The sequence below is a fragment of the Suncus etruscus genome, chromosome 13 (assembly GCF_024139225.1).
Source record: "Suncus etruscus isolate mSunEtr1 chromosome 13, mSunEtr1.pri.cur, whole genome shotgun sequence".
Classification (NCBI taxonomy): Eukaryota; Metazoa; Chordata; class Mammalia; order Eulipotyphla; family Soricidae; genus Suncus; species Suncus etruscus.
This window is the reverse complement of record NC_064860.1, coordinates 28,086,529-28,110,553: the sequence shown is the minus strand read 5'-3', so window position 1 is coordinate 28,110,553 and position 24,025 is coordinate 28,086,529. Positions and strand designations below refer to the sequence as shown.

At 39.4% G+C, this 24,025-nt stretch overlaps 1 protein-coding gene across 1 annotated transcript in view; it reads right to left on the bottom strand.

Annotated features, from left to right (window-relative positions):
• The window catches only part of FAM162A (family with sequence similarity 162 member A), a 497,431-nt gene that overhangs the window by 207,984 nt on the left and 265,422 nt on the right, over positions 1–24,025 (bottom strand). The window lies entirely within an intron of this gene.

The window sequence follows — 24,025 nt, the reverse complement described above, 5'->3', positions numbered from 1 at the left end:
GTTCTTTTAAAAATAATAATAAAAGTTTTAAAATGTACTAAGTCACATTAGGGACCACAACCACCCCTCAACACCCTTTGTCCTTAGATCTCAGATACATGTCACTTCTCCATATGCTCTAAGCCTGTTACACCCCGTGTCCATATTTGTCCTGAGAGACCTAGTTTTTTGTTCCTGAAACATCTGTATATTCATACAAAGAGCTGCAGGGATTCCATGGTGGCATAACTTCAAGTCCCCACATACTTTATTAGCTCACAGAGGATAGGGACGTTGAATTCATCTTGAATTCATGGAATCTTGTAAATACTCCAGAAAAATACCATGAATGCCCTGATTTGCCTGTAGTTATAAAACATTATTTACAGATGTAACAGATGGATAAAATTATCTAGATTAAAACAAGATGCAAAAGGAAAAGGCAATAAAGATTTTTGATGATTAATAGTTAAAAAAAAAGTTACCCACAAGTCCCTGGACATTTCAAGAAAATTGTTAGTCCTTTAATTTTCTCCTGAAATGTCAGTCTCCTTAAGAAATAAAGCTTTCTCTGTGTTTGTGCAGGTCTCGAGTCTACTTCTCTACTGGGATTTATGTGAGGCTGAGGGTTCCAAAGTTTAGAGACCTTCCAGCAAGCTGGGAGTGTCTGAGGTACCAGAAGCAGTTTGAATGGAAGACTGCTCAGGCTTGATGAAGTACAGAGGGTGACTCATTCCCCCTGGGGCAGATTCTCTAAACCAAAGGCTTAATTTAAAATCTAGGAGATTGGGCCGGAAGAGATAGCACAGCGGCGTTTGCCTTGCAAGCAGCCGATCCAGGACCAAAGGTGGTTGGTTTGAATCCCGGTGTCCCATATGGTCCCCCGTGCCTGCCAGGAGCTATTTCTGACCAGACAGCCAGGAGTAACCCCTGAGCACCGCCGGGTGTGGCCCCAAAACCAAAAAAATCTAGGAGATTTCCAGGTAAGAAAACCAAAAAGGCTGCAGGAATCCCTATATCTGATGGCTGGTCTCTATAGAATGCAATATGGATATTTCTCAATAAAGTCAGAAGAGAGCTTCCATTTGACTACATCTCACAATAGCCAGGAAGTTCCCAACAACAGATGAATGGATAAAGAAGGTGTATATATATACACAAAAATGTACATACATAATTTATACATATATACTGTGCAGTCATAAGAAAAATAAAATCATTCAGTTTATGACAACTTGATGGAATTGGATATTATCATATTTACTGAAATAAGCCAGATCAAAAGGATAAAGAAAGACAGGATGATTTCACTCACCTGTTTTATATATAGCAAAGGAAGTCAAGAGTATGACAATATGAATTGATAATAAACTCTGGGCACTGGCCAACTAGGTTTTGGAGGAGGGAGAATAATAAGGTAGAGCGGAAGTAACACAAGGAAAAATGTGGAGAATATAAAAATATGTTGGTAGTGGTAAGGTGAGGTAATTGTATGCAGTAAAATCTTAATAGTCGATCAATAAACAGCATGGGATTTAAGAAGAGTAGTAAAGGTTGGGCCAGAGTTTGCATAAGGACAGGTAATGTGCAGTAATTTTGTACACGAATACTATAAGTTTATAATAAAATTGCTTATAATAATTGAAAAAATAAAAGTACCTGTATAAATGTATAAATTTGGTATGAATAAAAAGTGAAGTAGGATGAGACAGAGATGTCCACCTGAAAGTGGAAAATAAGTTATTTTTTAATATATTAAATATATTCATAATAGGCTTATCTCATATAATTAATATGCTAATATCATGAAGTAAATTATATAACTATATCCTAGGTACTGGTCGCTCTCTGCTTGAAACTCAATTAAGAGACAAGAGTTGGTTGAGATAAACAGGTTTTTGTTGGTGTTAGCAACCCCAGAGATGCTCAACTTGTTCTCCAAACCCAATGAAACGACCTTTTGGCAAAAGCTTTAAAACAATGATTTCTACCTCCAGAATCTGCATGACAGCTTTGAGAGGTCCCTGTTTATCCCAGACTTATTCTGGGCTTCACCTTGAACATATGATGCATTAAAATGCCTTTCTGTACTAAAAAGACAGACAAGACTAAGGCCAAAGTAGTTATCAGTATATAACGTGTGTGCTTGTGTAGAATAATATAAAATTTATAATGTCTACTCACTTAGGACTATACTTAGGACTAATTTGTATAAATGCAGTTAATTGATGTTATATATCTAAAGACTTACAGAGCTAGGTCTTTAACCTCAGAATTGACAACAACCTCATTTCTCAGAAAGAAAACCCTGAAATGGCTATTAAAGAGATCATCTAGCAGAGTACCTTCTTCCTCCTCCGCCACCTCCTCCTCCTCTTCCTCCTCTTCTTCCTCCTTCTCTTCCTTCTCCTTCTCCACCTTCCCCTCCTGTTTCTTTTGCTCCTCCTTCTTCTTCATGATACATTTATTAACTCACACAGGGTCTGCTGGTGCAAGGTAAGTGCCTTAACCCTGTACTATCTCTTCAGCCCTGTTTTTAACTTTTGTTTTGTATCCCCTCTCCCTATTTTTGGGGTTTTGACAACACTCAGTGGTGCTTAGAGGTTACTCCAGGCTCTGAGTTCAGGAGTCATTCCTGGCAATGCTCGAGGGACCATATGTAATGTCAGGGATGAAACTAGGTACACTGGGTGCAAGACAAAGTACGTATCTGTTGTGCCCTGGCCCCTGTTTAGTACTTTTTAATCCCTAAGAAATCTTTTTATAAAGTCTGTATGGCTTAGGTACCATGTTTGCAATAGTGTCAATGTTTATGTTTTTGATGTACACAATGACCTCAACACACTAATATCAAACCACTATCCCTAAGTTTCTTTGAATACACCTCATCATTATTCCCCATTCTTCTCATCTCCCACCCCAATTTTTTATTTTGTATTTGCTGTTCAAGACGTGAGCCTTGTGACTACACAATGCTATCTATTTCCTCATTTTGTTTCTCTGTCTACCATTTGTACTTGGACTCTGATTTACTTTGCTCAGTAGAATATCCCACAGCTATTTACAAGAAAAGGAAAGTGAAAGTTTGGGGCACCAATCTGTGGCGTGTGGTGAGCTGGACAGAAAATATGGGTGGAGCTGTGGTTAGCAGTGATGGTCCTTGTGCTAAGATTCTTTGTTCATATATTAGAACCCATATACCTAAGAATTTGGAACCAAATTACACGTTTATTCAAGCTGAAGCAATTTGGAGGTCACAAGCTAGAAGTCAGCAAGGAGTAATCAAGCCCTTCTGAGTGAGCTTCCTCTGGCAGGATGGTAAGGCAACTCAAGGGATGGATTGGGTGTGACCCTCATGGCAAAGAGGGGGCAACAGGACTTCCTGTTGACCACCAGGATCTCTGGACTCCTGCAGAGACCCCAAGTGCTCAAAACCCTTTAGTTGGAAGGCTTTTAGCACAAGACCTTCTTTTGGATTTGTAGAGAAACCTCATTTCTAAGGGTGGGGAAGTTCTCTGCTGTTATCTCCCTCACTATTTGTTCTTCCTCTTTCCTATTTTCTTCCCTTCTTAAATTCTTATAATTAGGAGATTATTTCTCCTGTCTTTGTTCATTAAGTACCTTACATTTTCTTCCAGGGTTTTGTCTCTCCTTTCTTTTTTGACTTCTTTATCCCAGCTGGCTTGTAAGCTATCTTCAAGTTTGTCTATGCGATTCTCCACCAGTGTAATTCTATTATGGCTTGCTAACATGCATTTTAGTTCCTTTTGTTCCATTTGTATGGATTCTCTCCTCTTCTGAAAAGTTCTTCTTCGATTTGGTTGACTTGTTCATCTATAGATTTCTTAATATCACAGGTTAGTGACTCCTTCATTTCTACTGCTAAACCATTAAGATTTGATTTTAAGTCCTCATCTCTAAGGTTCAGGAGTTTGCATGGACTTGGAATATTCCCCACAGAAGATGTCTTCATTAGCTTCCCCCATTAAACTTTGCGTTTAGTGGTTTGGAGTGCCGGATTTCTCAGGCTGTTGAAAGACATGCTAGATTCAATTTGCCAGAAAGTCTATGATATAAGTTGAGATGACTTCTAGCATGTCTGCGTGGCTTGGAAAAATGAGGACTGGTGGGAAGAAAGGAAGGATGCTGGGAAAGACCCAAAAAGACAGCCCCATATGTATTTGGTGGAAGGGATTAAGCACTGAAGTTCCCTATTCCATCCCCAGCACCAACCTGGCTGGTTCCAGAGGGCAGATGAACAGTGATGGCACTGGAACCCAGAAGTAGCAAAACCAAATAACCTTCTATAGAGTAGAGCCCAAGCCATCTTTATTCATAAAGTTGTTGGTAAAATTTTAACAATTAAAAAATTGTTGGTTCTTCAAATTTTAAAAAGTTCCTTATTAGGGATATAGTAGTCTTTTATTCATGACATGTATTAAGAATTTTTCTTCTCAGCATATCATTTGTCTTATGGATTTGCTGAATGTAGCATTTATTGATTGATCATGCAAATATTTTTATGTGATAAAATTCATCACATATTAATTATGTTATTGTATCTGATCTTCTTTATAAAATTTAGGATCAAGTTTTATTTATAAATTTTGTAAAATTTTTATTAGGATTAAATTACAGAACACTGACATCTTTTAGATATTTTAACAAAATCCAAAGAATGCTATTATATTTGTTTAAATTTTTTAAAGTGTCCTTAGGACAGCTTATAATTTCTTACCTAAAGAATTCCTTGTTGATTTTGTTTCTTTTATTCTTTTTCTTATTATTATGTGATTTTATCATTCACTAATCTCAAAATGATTTGTTTAATTTATTTTATTTTTTTTATAAAATCCTTATTTAAGTACCACGATTACAAGCATGATTGTAGTTGGGTTTCAGTCATAAACAGAACACCCCGGTTCAACAGTGCAACAATCCATCACCAATGCTCCTCCCATTTCTAACTCCTGTCTGTATTTGTGACATTCTATTTCTCTCACTCACTAAGATTGTCATGATAGTTGTTACTGTAGTTTTTTTTCCTATCTGCACTCATCACTGTGGTGAGCTTCATATTGTGAGCTGGTCCTTCCAACACTCATCTATTTATTACAATAATGTTTTTAATTTTTCTTAAAGCCCATAGATGAGTAAGACTATTCTGTATCTATCTCTCTCCCTCTGACTTATTTCACTCAGCATAATAGATTTCATGTACATTCACATATAGAAAAAATTCATGACTTCATCTCTCCTGATGGCTGCATAATATTACATTGTATATATGTACCACAGTTTCTTTAGCCATTTATCTGTTGAGGGGCATCTTGGTTGTTTCCAGAGTCTGGCTATTGTAAATAGAGCTGCAATGTGGGCTGGAGTGGTGGCGTGGAGCAGTAAGGCTAGTAGCCTAGGACGGACCACAGTTCAATCCCCCAGCATCCCATATGATCCCCCAAGCCAGGAGCAATTTCTGAGCTCATAGCCAGGAGTAACCCCTGAGCATCACCAGGTATGGCACAAACGAAAAAAAACAAATAATAGCACTGCAATGAATATAGGTGTGAGAAAGGGGGCTAATGTTTTGACTTATACTTCATTTAAAAATTGAGGTAATATATCTAAACAATGAATAATTTGTTAGTGTGCAATTTGTAAATGTTATAAGTACATATGTAATTGTGTAACGTCTATAGTATGTAAAAGACATAAAAGAGTTTCGTAATTCCTCCACATTTGCCTGCCAGTTCCTTTAAAATCAAACTCTTCCCTCGAGGAGAGTCCTGAGAGTTCTAAAACATCATGTAAGTGGGACCATAGAACACAGTCTTGTCTCTCACTTGTCACTTGTCTCTCACTCAGATATAAAATTTTATTCTAGGGGCCGGAGAGGTGGTGCTAGAGGTAAGGTGTGTCTGCCTTACACACGCTAGCCTAGGATGGACCTAGGTTTGGTCCCCTTGGCATCCCATATGGTCCCCCAAGCCAGGAGTAATTTCTGAGCACATAGCCAGGAGTAACCCCTGAGCGTCAATGGGTGTGCCCCAAAAATAACAAACAAAAATTCATTCTTATAGTCACAGGAATCTTTTATTGCTTTATTTTATTTCATAGTGATTGGACACTTTTTAAGCACTAGTTGAATTCTTTAAATTTTTATATCAAGATCTATTTTCTGGGTATATATGATCTAGGTAAATTCCTATTTACTGAGAACAGTTTTACATTGTACTTCATGCTTTCTTTTATCCTATGCTTATTTGGTCGTATGATGTTCCATTTCCTCAATATTTTTTGGGGAAGGTCATACCCGGTAGAGCTCAGGAGTGATTCCTGGCTCTGAGATCAGAAGTCAATCCTGGCAGGCTTGGGAGACCATATGGGATGCCAGGATTTGATCCGGTCTCCGTCCTGTGTTGGCGGCTTGCAAGGCAAATGCTTCACCACCGTGTACTGTGCTATTGCTCCAGTCTCCTCCTTGACATTTTATAGTTTTTGTGGCCTGATATGATACTTAACATAATCTCTATTTCTGTGATTAAATAGACATTCAAATCCCCCCACACAAATACATACACACACCAACTTATTTTCCATACCCTGGAGAATATTTCACATACATGGGAGAAGACTGTTCATTCAGATATTTGGGAATGGACAGTCATCATGCACTTCTCTGTTTGTCCCAAGGTTAGGGATCTTATTTTTTATTTAATTTTTTATTTAAACTTCATGGTTAAAAGGTTGTTCATAATACAGTATTTTTTCATAAATTAAAGTTATTCATGATTAAATACAGTCATACAATGTACAACAACCTTCACCAGTATACCAATTACCCTCTCGCTCTCCCTGATGCCTTCTCCCCTTCCTGTCTCTGGGGCATTCATTTTATTCTTTTTTTTAGATTAATATCTTTATTTAAACACCTTGGTTACAAATATGATTGTAGTTGGATTTCAGTCATGTAAAGAACATTCCCCTTCACCGGTGCAACATTCAACCACCAATGTCCCAAATCTCCCTCCTCCCCATCCCACCCCCACCTGTACTCTAGACAGGCTTTCTTCTTTCCTCATTCATTCACATTGTTATGATAGTTCTCAGTGTTGTTATTTCTCTAACTGCACTCATCACTGTTTGTGGTGAGCTTCATGTTGTGAGCTGGATCTTCCAGCCCTCCTCTCTTTGTCTCTGAGGATTATTGCAAAAGTGTCTTTTATTTTTCTTAAAACCCATAGATGAGTGAGACCATTCTGTGTCTATCTCTCTCCATCTGACTTATTTCACTCAGCATATTAGATTCCATGTACATCCATGTATAGGAAAATTTCATGGCTTCATCTCTCCTGATGGCTGCATAATATTCCATTGTGTACATGTACCACAGTTTCTTTAGTCATTCATCTGTTGAAGGGCATCTTGGTTGTTTTCAGAGCCTGTCTATTGTAAATTGCATAGCAATGAAATAGGTGTGAGGAAGGGATTTTTGTGTTCCTAAGGTATATTCCTAGGAGTGGTATAGCTGGATCATATGGGAGCCCAATTTCCAGGTTTCGGAGGAATCCCCATATTGCTTTCCATAAAGGTTGGACTAGACGTCATTCCCACCAGCAGTGAATAAGAGTTCCTTTCTCTCTGTTGCGAATCAGCCCCTGATGAGATTGACTGATGGAGAGATGGAGGATGAAGCCTTTCTCCTCCAGCTCGGACCACGCATCTGTTACCCTGTTCAGCCGGCAGTTCTGAGGTGAATGCAGCAGGAGGAAAGCCAACAGGCAGCCAGGCTTCCGTGAAGAGGCCGAAGCCAAAAGGCCTAAGAATAGGCCCCAGGAAAAAAAGCCCCTCACCTTCCACAGACCCTTGCTTTTATGACCCAGAATCAGGTACCACCCAATGGTGGGAACAGAATCAGGTACCACCCTACGGTGGGAGCAGAATGCCAGGTCACACCCTAGGGTAGGGCACAATCACCGATCAGGGTCAGTAACATAATAATCCCATAAAAATGTTTACATACACAACACTCCCCATATCCCCACCAGTACTGCTTCTTCTCATTCTTTGTGATGTGCGCCAATCTCTGTGGCATGAGATGGTACCTCATAGCCATTTTGATTTGCATCTCCCTGATGATTAGTGATGTAGAGCATTTTTTCATGTGTCTTTTAACTATTTGTATTTCTTCTTTGAGGAAGTGTCTGTTCATTTCTTCTCCCCATTTTTTGATGAGATTAGATATTGGGTTGTTTTTTTTTTTTTTTTTGTAAAGTTCTGTCAGTGCCTAGTATATTTTTTGGATATTAGCCCATTATCAGATGGGCATTGGGTGAATAGTTTCTCCCTCTTAGTGGGCAGCTCTTGTATCCTGGGCACTATTTCCTTTGGGGTGCAGAAGCTTGTCAGCTTAAAAATTGCCATCTGTTTATTTCTGCTTCCACTTGTTTGGAGAGTATTGTTTCCTCCTTAAAGATGCCTTTAGTCTCAATATCATGGAGTGTTTTACCTACACGTTGTTGTATATATAATTTTATTCTTTATTTATATATGTATGCACATATATATATCTTTTTTCTTTTTTATGGTGTTTCGGCCACACCCATTTGATGCTCAGGGGTTACTCCTGGCTAAGCACTCAGAAATTGCCCCTGGCTTGGGGGGACCATATGGGACGCCGGGGGATCGAACCACGGTTGCGATCTTTCCTTGGCAGACACCTTACCTCTAGCGCCACCTCGCCAGCCCCATATCTTTCTTTTATTTTCCTTTTAGACACTTTGGTTTGCAGTTCAGTGCGCATTTCTTGCCACCGATGTCCGAGTTTTTCCTCGATGCTTTCTCTCCTTGTCTCTGGGGCAGGCATTTTACTTCTCTCTCTTTCCCTCTTCCCTTTAGACTTTGGTTTGCAGTACAGTACCTTTCTGCCACCAGTGTCCCTAGTTTCCTTCTCACTCACCCTCCCCTGCCTGCCTATGATTCAGGCATTTTACTTCTTTCTATCTCTCGCCACTGTGGTTTGCACTGTTGTTTGTGAAGTGGTGCTATGCACGCCACTTTATCCACTTTCAGCACACATTTCATGTCCAGAGCGATTAATTCCAATTATCATTGTATAATACTACTTATTTAATCTAATTATACTCTCTGCTCTTTGTGGCAAGCTTCCTATCATAGAGTGGTCCTTGTGATTCTCATTTCTATTTTTCTCTGAATATTATTACCATACTATCTTTTATTTTTCTTATATCTCACAGATAAGTGAGATTGTTCTATATCTATTCTTCTCACTCTGAGAGTCAGGACTTTTTAAAAAATAATATCTTTATTTAAACACCATGTTTAAAAACATGATTGTAGTTGGGTTTCAGTTTATTTGGTTCTTTTTTGGGGGGGGCGGGGTCACACCCAGCAGTGCTCAGTGGTTACTCCTGGTTCTACACTCAGAAATCACTTCTGGCAGGCTCAGGGGACCATATCAGATGCCGAGATTCGAACCAACGTCCTTCTGCATGCAAGGCAGATGTCTTACCTCCATGCTATCTCTCCAGCCCCCAGAACACTGCTCTTTACCAGTGTAACATTCCCACCACTAATGCCCCTCCTTCCCCACACCTTGCCTGTATTCAAGGCAGGCAACTTACTTCTCTCACTTATTAAAATTGTTATGGTAGTGGTTAGTGTAGTTAATTCTCTAACTACACTCACCAATCTTTGTGGTGAACTTTATATCATAAGCTGGTCCTTCTGGCCCTCATCTCTGGGCATTATTGCAATAATGTCTTTTATTTTTCTTAAAACCCATAGATGAGTGAGATTATTCTGTATCTCTCTCCCCCTCTGGTGTATTTCACTAAGCATAACAGTTTTCATGTCTATCCATGGATAGGAAAACTTCATGACTTCATCTCTTGATGGCTGCATAATATTCCATTCTGTATATGTATCACAGTTTCTTTTTTTTTTTTTTTTTTTTTTTTTTGGTTTTTGGGCCACACCCGGTAACGCTCAGGGGTTACTCCTGGCTATGCGCTCAGAAGTTGCTCCTGGCTTGGGGGACCATATGGGACACCGGGGGATCGAACCGCGTTCCGTCCAAGGCTAGCGAAGGCAAGGCAGGCACCTTACCTTTAGCGCCACCGCCCGGCCCCGTATCACAGTTTCTTTAGTCCTTCCTCTGCTGAAGCACATCTTGGTTGTTTCCAGATTCTGGCTATTGTTAATAGTGCTGCATGACTATATGTGTGAGGAAAGTATTTTTATATTAAGTTTTTGTGTTCCTAGGGTATATCCCTAGGAGTGGTATAGCTGGATCATATGGGAGCTCACTTTCCAGTTTTTTATGAAATCTCAATATTGTTTTCCATAAAGGCTGGATTTTTTCCATAAAGGCATTCCCACCAGCAGTGAATGAGAATTTAGGCATCTTATTTCTTACTGATGTTCTGTCTGGTTAGTCTGTCCAATGATGAGAGTGGAGAATAAATTTTCCTACTATTGTTTGGTTGTGGGTTTGTTGGCCCCACACCAGAGGGCTAGGTGTAGTTGCACCTTTTGTGGGGTTAACATGTCCTAAAACTATGCAACTCCTGCATTATAGTAAAAACCTGAATTCTGTGAGAAACCTAAATACTTAGCCCCTCAGCATGAACTTGTCAGGTGGGACAGGATTACATCAGCGAAGATGGCAAGCCTGTGAAAACAGCAACTGTACTGAGCATGGCACACCTTAGTAATAATTGTTGTTTGATTAATAACTGTTGTTTGGGAATGGCATCTCACTGTGTTGAAGACAAGAAGACCAAAGTTTATTTTTAACTTAGTGAATTCTAGCACAGTTTTGATGCTCGGGAGCAGAGAGATAGTACAGTAGGCAAGGCATTTGCCTTGCATTCACCCTATTCGGGTTCAGTACTGCCACTCCATATGTTCTCCTAAGCACTACGAGAAGTGGTCACTGAGTACAGTCAGTAGTGAGCCTAAAAACAGGCTCCCAAACAAAATAAAATTGATGTTCCATATGTACGTTGCATTCAACATTCTCCTATGTGAAGTTGGCATTTTTCAGCTTGCCAAACCAAACTGAAATCTCTTCTCTTCTCTTTGAGCCTCAGCTTTCTTTCTTTTCTCAACCAGAGAACCACTCCTCAACTCTGGACTTACCCAGAGCTCTTTGTTCTGTAGAGCTGAATCAACCTGAAATGATGATTCTTTTTTCCCTTTGAATTTTCTCAGCAAGCCTCCATGTTGTGCTCTGTTCAGGGTTTTTATTTGTTTATTTTTTGTTTTGGGGCCACACCTGGCGGCCCTCAGGAATACTCATGGCTCTGTGCTAGAAATCATTCCTGGCAGGCTCAGAGGACCATATGGGATGCCATACCACTATCCTATTGCTCAGGTCTGCTCTGTGCAGTTTTATGTATTTTCTATATTAATGCCACTGGAGAGTGCTTACAGAGCAGGTTTATTATTTTTTAAATCATCTTGTCCCTGTCACATTGTTTTTAACTTTCTTGATGTTGTTGTTGTTGTTGTTGTTGTTACTGCTGCTGCTGTTGATTTGCAATATATGGTTGTAATATTTAAGGTTTTTTTTTGGTGGGGTAGCATACCCAATGGTGATCAGGGCTCAGAGGTCACTCCTAGAGAGCTTGGGTCTCCAGTCAGATTGCCAGAGATCATACGTAGGTTGTTCCCATGCAAGGAAAACACCTTACTTGCTGTACTATTGCTCTGGCCTGCATGGTTGCATTATTTTAAAGAATGACTTTGAGACTGTATTTTCCATTTCTATTGCTTACCCATATTTTTCTTTATTTTATTTTTTCTTACTATGAGGACTACATAGTATTCTGAATAATAATATACAATATTAGTAATAATATAATATAATACAATATAATATAATGATATAATTTATAGAATATAATTAAACAGTACATTATATTATATAATAGTCATATATATTATATATCATTTATAATATTATTGTATATAATATTTATATATAATAATAGAATATTTATTCTATATTACTCTATTCTATTCTATTATATAGGAATGGTGATAGAATACCTATATGATTTTTAAAAATTTTACCATAAAGGTAATTTCTTTCCTTTTTTGATATTTAAAGGTATTTTTAAATCAGTTCTCAAGAATAAAGTTACATTAGAGGACACGTAAGTGATTTGGAAGTCCATGAAAGCTACCATATTCTTTTTCATTTTATTTTGTTTTGTGACCACACTCAGCAGTGCTTGGAATAACTCCTAGCTTTGCACTCAGGAATCACTCCTGGTAGTTTCAGGAGATAATATGGAATGCCTGGAATCAAATATAGGTAGGCTTCTGCACTATGTCTCTGGCTCCAAGTCACAATATTGTTTTTTTCTTTTATCTTTTCCTTTTTTGGGGAGGGAAGCATAAAAGGCAATGTCAGGATTTTCTCTTGGTTTTGTTCTCAGATGTCACTATTCCTGGTGGGCTTAGTGTACAATGTGGGATACTGGTGATCTTATGCAGGTCAGCAGTTTGCCAGGCAATTGCCCTACTAGATGTACTATTGCTCTGGAATAGCCACCGTATTCTTGCTGGGATATATTCAAATCAAATAAAGGCTTTGAAAAAGAATCTAGGAAGATCTGTACAGAAAAAGTTATTATTAAATAATGGTAAAATGAACAGCAAAACACTTCTCAAGATCTCAATTGAGCTACTGTTCTATTTATTTGGCTTGCTTTGCTTTGTTTTATTTTTGTGAGAAAGTGGTCCAGACCCATCAGAACTCAGGGGCTACTATTGGCTTTGAATTCAGAAGTCACCTTATAGATCGTTAGGAACCATGTAAGTCCTGAGGATGGAACCAAGGCTAATTTTAGATAATGCAAATGTCTTGGCACCTGTACTAGCTCTCTTGACCTACATCCATTTGAAATTTTCTCACTTAAGTTTATCATTGCATCCTGCCATTTTCTCTCTTTTTCTCTTGTTTTTATGTAGTTTATTTTTTAAAAATTTTTTTAAATAAAACCTTTATTTAAGCACAATAATTACAAGCATGATTGTAGTTGGGTTTCAATTATAAACAGAACACCCCCCTACACCAGTATAACATTTCCACCATAGAAGCCCTATCCCTCCTCCCCCACCCATGCCTGTATTCAAAACAGGCATTGTACTTCTCTCATTCATTAACATTGTCATGCTAGTTGTTAGTGTAGTTATTTTCCTAACTGCACTCACCACTCTTTGTGGTGAGCTTCATCTTGTGAGCTGCTCCTTCTGACCCTTACTCTATTGTCTCTCGAATTTTTACAATAATGTCTTTTATTTTTCTTAAAACCCATAGATGAGTGAGATTATTCTGTGTCTATCTCTCTCCCTCTGACTTATTTTTCTCAGCATAAAAGTTTCCATGTACATTCACATATAGGAACATTTCATGACTTCATCTCTCCTGATGGCTGCATAATATTCCATTGAGAATATGTACCACAGTTTCTTTGGCATTCCTCCGTTGAAGGGCATCTTAGTTGTTTCTAGAGTCTGGCTGTTGTAAATAGCACTGCAATAAATATAGGTGTGAGGAAGGGATTGTTGAATTGTATTTTTGTGTTCCTAGGGTATATTCCTAGGAGTGGAATAGGTGGATTATATGGCAGCTCAATATCCAGTTTTTTGAGGAATCTCCATATTGTTTTCCATAAAGGCTGGACTAGATGGCATTCCCACCAACAGTGAATGAGAGTTTCTTTCTCTTCACATCCCCACCAGCACTGTTTGCTCTCTTTCATTGTGATGTGTGACAGTCTCTGTGGCATGAAATGATATCTCATAGTTATTGATTTGCATCTCCCTGAGGATTAGTGATGTGGAGCATTTATTTGTCTTTTGGCCACTTGTATTTTTCTTTGAGGAAGTGTCTGTTCATTTCTTCTCCTCATTTTTTTTGATGAAATTAGATGTTTTTTTCTTGTAAAGTTCTGTCAGTTCCTTGTATATTTTGGATATTAGCCCCTTATCTAATAGGTATTGGGTGAATATTTTCTCCCTCTCAGTGGGTGGCTCTTGTATCCTGGGCACTATTTCCTTCGAGGTGCAGAAGTTTCTCAGCTTAATATATTCCCATCTGTTTATCTCTGGTTTCACTTGTTTGGAGAGTGCTGTTTCCTCCTTGAAGATGTCTTTAGTCTCAATGTCATGAAGTGTTTTACCTATGTGTTGTTCTAATATACTTTATGGTTTCAGGGTTGATATCAAGGTTTTTAATCCATTTGATTTTGACCTTTGTGCATAGTGAGAGTGTTAATCAACAATTAAAATTATTAAAATGTGCATAGGGCAAGGGGATATCAAGGGCCATCCTTTTGCTTAAAACAGGTAGAATACATTATGTAGGTTTATTTATCTTTTCCTAAATATTGTAAGAGTGGACTTAATTTTTTATTGTCTTATCATTTGAACAAGTAGCTTCTTCTCTGCACATTTTTTTTATTTTTTTGAGATCAATGTAAATTACAAATTTCTCATAGCTATATTTAAGGTACATAGTGAGAATGAATTAGGGCAATTCCTACCACCAGTGATGACCTCCCTCTGCCACTGATCCCAGCATGCATCCTGTACCTTGACCAATATCCCCTGGACTGCTATTGTAACAGGACATTTTGTGTATAGCTTGTTGTGGTTTGGGTCTCTTGATTCTATTGTCATTAACGTTGAGTTGGGTATTTAAGTCTGATCCTTTTTTATTACCATTCAATGCTCATGAGAATGCTTTGCCCCTGGTGTAGAATTAAATACTAATTATAGTCCTTGATGGCTGTGGATGATGGTGGGTGGATGGTGAGGCCTTTCTTGGCCAGGCCAGATGCCTGCAGTTTCTTTGGCCTGGCAGTTCTGAGGGTTCAGAATAACAGATAGGAAATTATCCACAGCAGTCAAATTTCAGGAGACATGAAGCTTTATTATTAGTTAGGCCCTACCTGCCATGTGCATTTCAGCTAAACTTTTAAGCAGCCTCCTTCAGCTACCCTGCATCTATCCTGTCTCCATCATCTCTCCATGCTGCTTCCTGCTGAGGCTTCTTGCTGAATCTCTTCCTAATCTCTCTTTTATCGCCCTCCCCCAGGCCTTAATTACCAATCTCAGACCTTTCCCAACTGTGGGCTGGTCTGATCATCAGGTAAAAAAAAACAGGAAGTTGGGGGGAGAGGTACCATCCACTTTTTTTCTTAGTTTGTAGAACATATAAATATGAGTCAGAACAAGATGATTTATGTTCTATGATTCTGATTAAAAAAAAAAAAAGAATGTGGACAGGAGACCCTGTCTAGAAGCTATAAATATGAATTTTCAAAAATGAGAAAAAAAGAGGGGGGCTGGTATGGTATTTTGTTTTTGTTTTCTTTTGCATCAGAATTGGGGAAATTAGAAAGAAAATTCCCTTGGCCTAAGAAACAGAGGATGTCGCCACAGTTTAAGCATATTGTCATGAGCCTGACTACAGACTCCAGACCTATTCATTGTCAAACCTCAAAGACTTTCTTTATAGTGCCAGAAAATGTTCTGCTCAGTTGTGGTGTCAAAGTCAGTCCTCTATAATTGGAGATCTTGGTTTTTGCACAGATCCTAGGACAAAGTCTAAGATAGAGTATTTCTTTATGATTCCAGAAGTTCTGCTCAGTCACGGTTGCTGTAGTCAGTCTTCTGTATTTAGTGATCTTAGTTTTTGCACAGATCGAATGATGGAGTGTCTACTGATATCATTTCACTGTTAGGTGATGAGGTAAAGCAACAACGATCAAGTTGTTGCTGTTTCCTCTTCAACAAGATGTTGTATGAACCTGCTCTGGGCAAGTTGGTGCCAGAGTGGTATTAGGGACTTCCCTGGGGGGAGTTTACTTCTTACTGCTGCTACAAGAAACTGTGCCAGTTCTAAGGTTGGGATCTATGCTTCAGGTTTGGATGGTCGATGTGCAATCACATGAGGCTAAGTCCATATGACATATGTTCAGGGTGGAAGGAGTCCCTGTATTATAAAATTTATGAATTCTTATTCCTAGCAGATAAGAACTTGTTTATATACATATGATTTCCCCATTTTAGTCTGACTATGCAAAAAGGGACAATGCCATGTTATATTGTTGGTACATTTGGGGCTAAAATAAAACCAAACTATACAAACCCTGTGCCCTGGTTTTGACCTGAGCTTTTATCCCAAACAAGCCTATTCTTTAGTTTTGTTTTTGTTTTGGGGCCACACCTGGTGATGCTCAAGGGTTACTCCTGGCTATTCACTCAAAATTCGCTCCTGGCTTGGAGGACCATATTGGACGCAGTGGGATCGAACTGAGGTCCGTCCTAGGTTAGCACATGCAAGGCAAACGCCCTATCACTTGCTCCACTACTCTGGTCCAGGGCAAGACTATTCTACTAGAATTTCATACTAAGCAGAACCAAAACAAGCAAAAATAAAAATTAGAATGAAAAAAGGGGGATTGAGGAGACTACATTTACATTTGGAAATAAACCCACTAAGGGGTATACTATTAAGAAATTAAACATACAAGGAAAATATAGATATCCCCATTAAGTCTTTTGAAATAGTCTTTGAGGACGGATGAGATTCAGGGCACAGTTTCATCCCACACCATGGTCTTATTAAGTCTGAGAAGTGGTTTGTAGCCATAAGGTATCAGGTAGTGTCCTCGAGCGGGGGATCCCTCTGGAGATGAGTCCAGTAGCAATAAATAGCCCACATTGAGGGGGCTGGGAGAAAGAGGCCGCATGAATTGCATCAGCAGGAGTGATGGTTGCAGTTTCTTGTTGGGGAGAGAGATGAGGGGTTGAGACTATGTCCTTTTGCTTTGAGAGCTGGGTGGCAACATTCTGGGGCAGGTGAGAGTCCCAATTCCTAAGGAATTATGAACTCAGGGTAAAAGGGTTAAATAGAAAGAGATAACAGAACAGGACTGAGGGTTGAGAGGATAAAAGGAGTTCTGAATGGGTGGGAGGAAGGATAACATATTACAGGGGCTGTATACAATATAGGCATGGGTTGTTTACAACATAGATGAGGCAAACAGAGGAGTTCACTGCATAACAGTTTTTTTTTAACATTTTCTTTTTTTTTTATTTAAACACCTTGATTACATACATGATTGTGTTTGGGTTTCAGTCATAAAAGGAACACCACCCATCACCAGTGCAACATTCCCATCACCCAAGTCCCAAATCTCCCTCCTCCCCACCCAACCCCCGCCTGTACCCTAAACAGGCTCTACATTTCCCTCATACATTCTCAATATTAGGACAGTTCAAAATGTAGTTATTTCTCTACCTAAACTCATCACTCTTTGTGGTGAGCTTCCTGAGGTGAGCTGGAACTTCCAGCTCTTTTCTCTTTTGTGTCTGAAATTTATTATTGCAAGAATGTCTTTCATTTTTCTTAAAACCCATAGATGAGTGAGACCATTCTGCGTTTTTCTCTCTCTCTCTGACTTATTTCACTCAGCATAATAGATTCTGTGTACATCCATGTATAGGAAAATTTCATGACTTCATCCCTCCTGACAGCTGCATAATATTCCATTGTGTATATGTACCACAGTTTCTTTAGCCATTCGTCTGTTGAAGGGCATCTTGGTTGTTTCCAGAGTCTTGCTATGGTAAATAGTGCTGCAATGAATATAGGTGTAAGGAAGGGATTTTTGTATTGTATTTTTGTGTTCTTAGGGTATATTCCTAGGAGTGGTATAGCTGGATCGTATGGGAGCTCGATTTCCAGTTTTTGGAGGAATCTCCATATTGCTTTCCATAAAGGTTGAACTAGACGGCATTCCCACCAAAGGGTTCCTTTCTCTCCACATCCCCGCCAGCACTGTTTGTTCTCATTCTTTGTGATGTGTGCCATTCTCTGTGGTGTGAGGTGGTATCTCATTGTTGTTTTGATTTGCATCTCTCTGATGATTAGTGATGTGGAGCATTTCTTCATGTGTCTTTTGGCCATTTGTATTTCTTTGTATTTCTTCTTTGTCAAAGTGTTTGTTCATTTCTTCTCCCCATTTTTGGGTGGGATTAGATGTTTTTTTCTTGTAAATTTCTGTCAGTGCCTTGTATATTTTGGAGATTAGCCCTTTGTCTGATGGGTATTGGGTGAATAGATTCTCCCACTCAGTGGGTGGCTCTTGTATCCTGGGCACTATTTCCTTTGAGGTGCAGAGGCTTCTCAACTTAATATATTCCCATCTGTTAATCTCTGTTTTTACTTGCTTGGAGAGTGCAGTTTCCTCCTTGAAGATGCCTGAAGTCTCAATGTCCTGGAGAGTTTTGCCTATGTGTTGTTCTATATATCTTATGGTTTGGGGTCGGATATCGAGGTCTTTAATCCATTTGGATTTTACCTTCGTACATGATGTTAGCTGGGGGTCTAAGTTCAATTTTTTGCAAGTGGCTAGCCAGTTGTGCCAACACCACTTGTTGAAGAGGCCTTCCTTGCTCCATTTAGGATTTCCTGCTCCTTTATCAAAAATTAGGTGATAGTATGTCTGGGGAACATTTTCTGAGTATTCAATCCTATTCCACTGATCTGAGGGTCTGTCCTTATTCCAATACCATGCTGTTTTGATAACTATTGCTTTGTAGTACAGTTTAAAGTTGGGGAAAGTAATTCCTCCCATATTCTTTTTCCCAATGATTGCTTTAGCTATTCTAGGGTGTTTATTGTTCCAAACAAATTTCAAAAGTGCCTGATCTACCTCTTTGAAGAATGTCATAGGTATCTTTAGAGGGATAGCGTTGAATCTGTATAACGCCTTGGGGAGTATTGCCATTTTGATGATGTTAATCCTGCCAATCCATGAGCAGGGTATGTGTTTTCATTTCCGCGTGTCCTCTCTTATTTCTTGGAGCAGAGTTTTATAGTTTTCTTTGTATAGGTCTTTCACATTTTTAGTCAAGTTGATTCCAAGATATTTGAGTTTGTGTGGCACTATTGTGAATGGGGTTGTTTTCTTAATGTCTATTTCTTCCTTATTACTATTGGTGTATAGAAAGGCCATTGATTTTTGTGTGTTAATTTTGTAGCCTGCCACCTTGCTATATGAGTCTATTGTTTCTAGAAGCTTTTTGGTAGAGTCTTTAGGGTTTTCTAAGTAGAGCATCATGTCATCTGCAAACAGTGAGAGCTTGACTTCTTCCTTTCCTATCTGGATTCCCTTGATATCTTTTTCTTGCCTAATCGCTATAGCAAGTACTTCCAGTGCTATGTTGAATAGGAGTGGTGAGAGAGGACAGCCTTGTCTTGTGCCAGAATTTAGAGGGAAGGCTTTTAGTTTTTCTCCATTGAGGATAATATTTGCCACTGGCTTGTGGTAGATGGCCTTAACTATATTGAGAAAGGTTCCTTCCATTCCCATCTTGCTGAGAGTTTTGATCAAGAATGGGTGTTGGACCTTGTCAAATGCTTTCTCTGCATCTATTGATATAATCATGTGGTTTTTATTTTTCTTGTTGTTGATGTTGTGTATTATGTTGATAGACTTACGGATGTTAAACCATCCTTGCATTCCTGGGATGAAACCTACTTGATCGTAGTGGATGATCTTCTTAATGAGGCATTGAATCCTATTTGCCAGGATTTTGTTGAGGATCTTTGCATCTGCATTCATCAGCGATATTGGTCTGTAATTTTCTTTTTTCGTAGCATCTCTGTCTGGTTTAGGTATCAAGGTGATGTTGGCTTCATAAAAGCTATTTGGGAGTGTTTCCACTTGTTCAATTTCATGAAAGAGTCTTGCCAGGATTGGTAGTAGTTCCTCTTGGAAAGTTTGATAGAATTCATTAGTGAATCCATCTGGGCCTGGGCTTTTGTTTTTGGGCAGACTTTTGATTACCATTTTTATTTCATCAATGGTGATGGGGGTGTTTAGATATGCTACATCCTCTTCTTTCAACCGTGGAAGATTATAAGAGTCCAAGAATTTATCCATTTCTTCCAGGTTCTCATTTTTAGTGGCATAGAGTTTTTCAAAGTAGTTTCTGATTACCCTTTGAATCTCTGTCATATCAGTAGTGATCTCTCCTTTTTCATTCCTAATACGAGTTATCAAGTTTCTCTCTCTCTCTTTCTTTGTTAGGTTTGCCAGTGGTCTATCAATCTTGTTTATTTTTTCGAAGAACCAACTTCTGCTTTCGTTGATCTTTCGGATTGTTTTTTGAGTTTCCACTTCGTTGATTTCTGCTCTCAGCTTTGTTATTTCCTTCTGTCTTCCTATTCTAGGGTCCTTTTGTTGAGTACTTTCTAGTTCTATTAGCTGTGTCATTAAGCTACTCAGGTAAGCTCCTTCTTCCTTCCTGATGTGTGCTTGCAAAGCTATAAATTTTTCTCTCAGTACTGCTTTTGCTGTGCCCCATAAGTTCTGATAGTTTGTGTCTTTATTGTCGTTTGTTTCCAGGAACCTTTTGATTTCCTCCTTGATTTCATCTCGGACCCACTGGTTATTGAGTATGAGGCTGTTTTTTTTTTTTTTTTTTTTTTTTTTTTGGTTTTTGGGCCACACCCTATGACGCTCAGGGGTTACTCCTGGCTATGCGCTCAGAAGTTGCTCCTGGCTTCTTGGGGGACCATATGGGACGCCGGGGGATCGAACCGCGGTCCGTCCTAGGCTAGCGCAGGCAAGGCAGGCACCTTACCTCCAGCATCACCGCCCGGCCCCAAGTATGAGGCTGTTTAACTTCCAGGTGTTAAAGTTTTTCTTCTGAGTCCCTTTGAAATTTACAAATAATTTCAGAGCCTTGTGGTCAGCGAAGGTAGTCTGCAAAATTTCTATCCTCTTGATCTTATGGAGGTATGTTTTATGTGCCAGCATGTAGTCTATCCTGGAGAATGTCCCATGTACATTGGAGAAGAATGTGTATCCAGGTTTCTGGGGATGGAGTGTCCTATATATATCCACTAGGCCTCTTTCTTCCATTTCTCTCCTCAGGTCTAGTATATTCTTGTTGGGTTTCAGTCTGGTTGACCTATCCAGTGTTGACAAAGCAGTGTTGAGGTCCCCCACAATTATTGTGTTGTTATTGATATTGTTTTTCAGATTTGTCAACAGTTGTTTTAAATATTTTGCTGGCCCCTCATTTGGTGCATATATGTTTAGGAGAGTTATTTCTTCCTGCTCTACATACCCCTTGATTAATATAAAATATCCATCTTTGTCCCTTACAACCTTCCTGAGTATAAAGTTTGCATTATCTGATATTAGTATGGCCACTCCAGCTTTTTTATGGGTGTTGTTTGCTTGGATAACTTTTCTCCAGCCTTTTATTTTGAGTCTATGTTTGTTCTGACTATTCAGGTGCTTTTCTTGTAGGCAGCAGAAGGTTGGATTGAGTTTTTTGATCCATTTAGCCACTCTGTGTCTCTTAACTGGTGCATTTAGTCCATTGACGTTGAGAGAAAGAATTGTCCTGGGATTTAATGCCATCTTTATATCGAAATTTGGTGTGTCTTTTGGTCAGTCTTGTCTTAGATTAGGTCTTTCAGTTTTTCTCTTAAGACTGGTTTTGAGTCTGTAAAGTTTCTGAGCTGTTTTTTGTCTGTGAAACCATGTATTCTTCCGTCAAACCGGAAAGTGAGTTTTGCTGGGTACAGTATTCTAGGTGAAGCATTCATTTCATTCAGTCTTGTCACAATATCCCACCACTGCTTTCTGGCATTGAGTGTTTGTGGTGACAGGTCTGCTGTAAATCTCAAGGATGCTTGCTTGAATTTAATTTCCCCTTTTGATCTTGCTGTTTTCAGAATTCTGTCTCTATCTGTGGGATTTGTCATTGTGACTAGGATGTGTCTTGGGGTGGTTTTTCTTGGGTCTCTTTTGGTTGGTACTCTTCGAGCATGCAGGATTTGATCACATATATTCTTTAGCTCTGGGAGTTTCTCTTTAATGATGTTCTTGACCGTTGATTCTTCCTGGAAATTTTCTTCCTGGGTCTCTGGGACTCCAATGATTCTTAAGTTGTTTCTGTTGATCTTATCATAGACCTCTATTTTCATCTGTTCCCATTCTTTGACTAATTTTTCCATTGTCTGTTCATTTGTTTTAAGTTTTTTTTCCAATCTCTCCTGTTGTATGGAATTGTAATGTATCTCATCTTCCACAGCACCAAGTCTATTCTCAGCTTCTGATACCCTGTCCCAGAGCTTATCCATTTTGTCTTTCACTTCGTTTACTGATTTTTTTCAGGCCTGTTATTTGACATGTTATTTCAGTTTGGAGTTTTGTGATTTCTGTCTTCATATTTTCTTGATTCTTATTAGTGTTCTGTTCTATTCTGTTCATGGTTTCTTTGAGTTCTTTGAGTATATTCCATATTGCTACTCCAAAGTCCTTATCTGAGAGATTGATTAGTTGGTTGGTCGTTAACTGGTCATCAGAATTGTCATCTTCATTCTCTATGTCTGATGCTGGCCTGCGTTGTTTCCCCATTGTCACACTTGTATTGTGGGTTTTTCTACGTGTTGTGGTGGTATTCATTGGTTATATGATGCAGGCAACGCACTTCTCTGGCTCCGCCCTTTCTGGATGGGCCGACTTGCCTCCAAGGTAGGGGAGTCCTCCGTGGATGAAGCCTCACACAGGATCAAATCTTAGGCCCAAGCACGCAGCAGAGAAGACAGTCTGGAGAGAAATTCTTGCTTCTGTGATCCAGCACAGTTCTTAGTGTGGTTTTTTCTTCTTGTGATGGTGTTCTTTTTTTAGAAAGAGCGCACGGCTGCGTAGCGAAGTGGAGCTAAGTGCCTTCTGGAGCCTCTTTTCAGCCCACTCTCAGGAGGTTCACGCAACAGGATAGCAGAGAGACACACACAGGCAGCACTCACAGTTTTTCACAGTCGGGCCCCACTGGTCAGGCGTAGTTTTCACTCGCTCGCTAGGCAGCTTCAGAATGCTGTATTTTTGGGGTTCACTTCCCAGGACTCTGAGGAGAGTCACTGGCTCGCTGGGTAGCTTCCGAATGTAGTTTCTTTGGGGTTCGCTTCTCAGGGCTCTGAGGAGAGCTTCCAGAGTTCAGGAAAGACAGAGAAGGGTAGGACAGGGCTCCCTTCCGGTGCTCAGTTTCCTCAGAAGAAGCACAGCCGGGTGGAGACTCTGCAGGTAGAGCAATCAGCACTCTGCCTGGAAACCCCCACATCCAGCCATTTCTTACTCACGCACTGGCTCGCTGGGTAGCTCCCGAATGTAGTTTCTTTGGGGTTCGCTTCCCAGGGCTCTGAGGAGAGCTTCCAGAATTCAGGAAAGACAGAGAAGAGTAGGACAGGGCTCCCTTCAGGTGCTCAGTTTCTGGTTCGCTGGGTAGCTTCCAAATGTAGTTTCTTTGGGGTTCGCTTCCCAGGGCTCTGAGGAGAGCTTCCAGAGTTCAGGAAAGACAGAGAAGGGTAGGACAGGGCTCCCTTCCGGTGCTCAGTTCCTCAGAAGAAGCACAGCCCGGTGGAGACTTTGCAGGTAAAGCAATCAGCACTCTGCCTGGAAACCCCCACATGCAGCCATTTCTCACTCACTCACTGGCTCGCTGGGTAGCTTCCGAATCGCATAACAGTTTTTTTAAGAGAATGATTTTTTCTGTTGTGTGATCTATTATGTCCCTTTAAGTATTAAGTTATGATTTATATTTCTATAAAATTATATAATTATATGTCACATAATATAACTATCAATTATTTACATTATATAACTTAGATATAATTTTATATGCCCCTTTAAATTATAAAATACTATGATTAATTGCAAACAACAAATTAGGGATAGGTCCTCATTTGGGTTCCTTCAGAGGACCTGAGATAAGATTCAAATGCAAATGACTTTAAGAAGGAAGTAAAGGACACTGATAAGCACTTTATCAATTTACTCAGCACTAGGTCCCATGAAGGAAAATGCAAACTGAGTCCTATCTTAGAGGCAAGATTGTTGGTTTAGTTTTACACCAACTCTTGCCAATCCTGTGGATGGAAGAGTGACTTAATGTATATGCGCTTCCTCTCCAATAAACC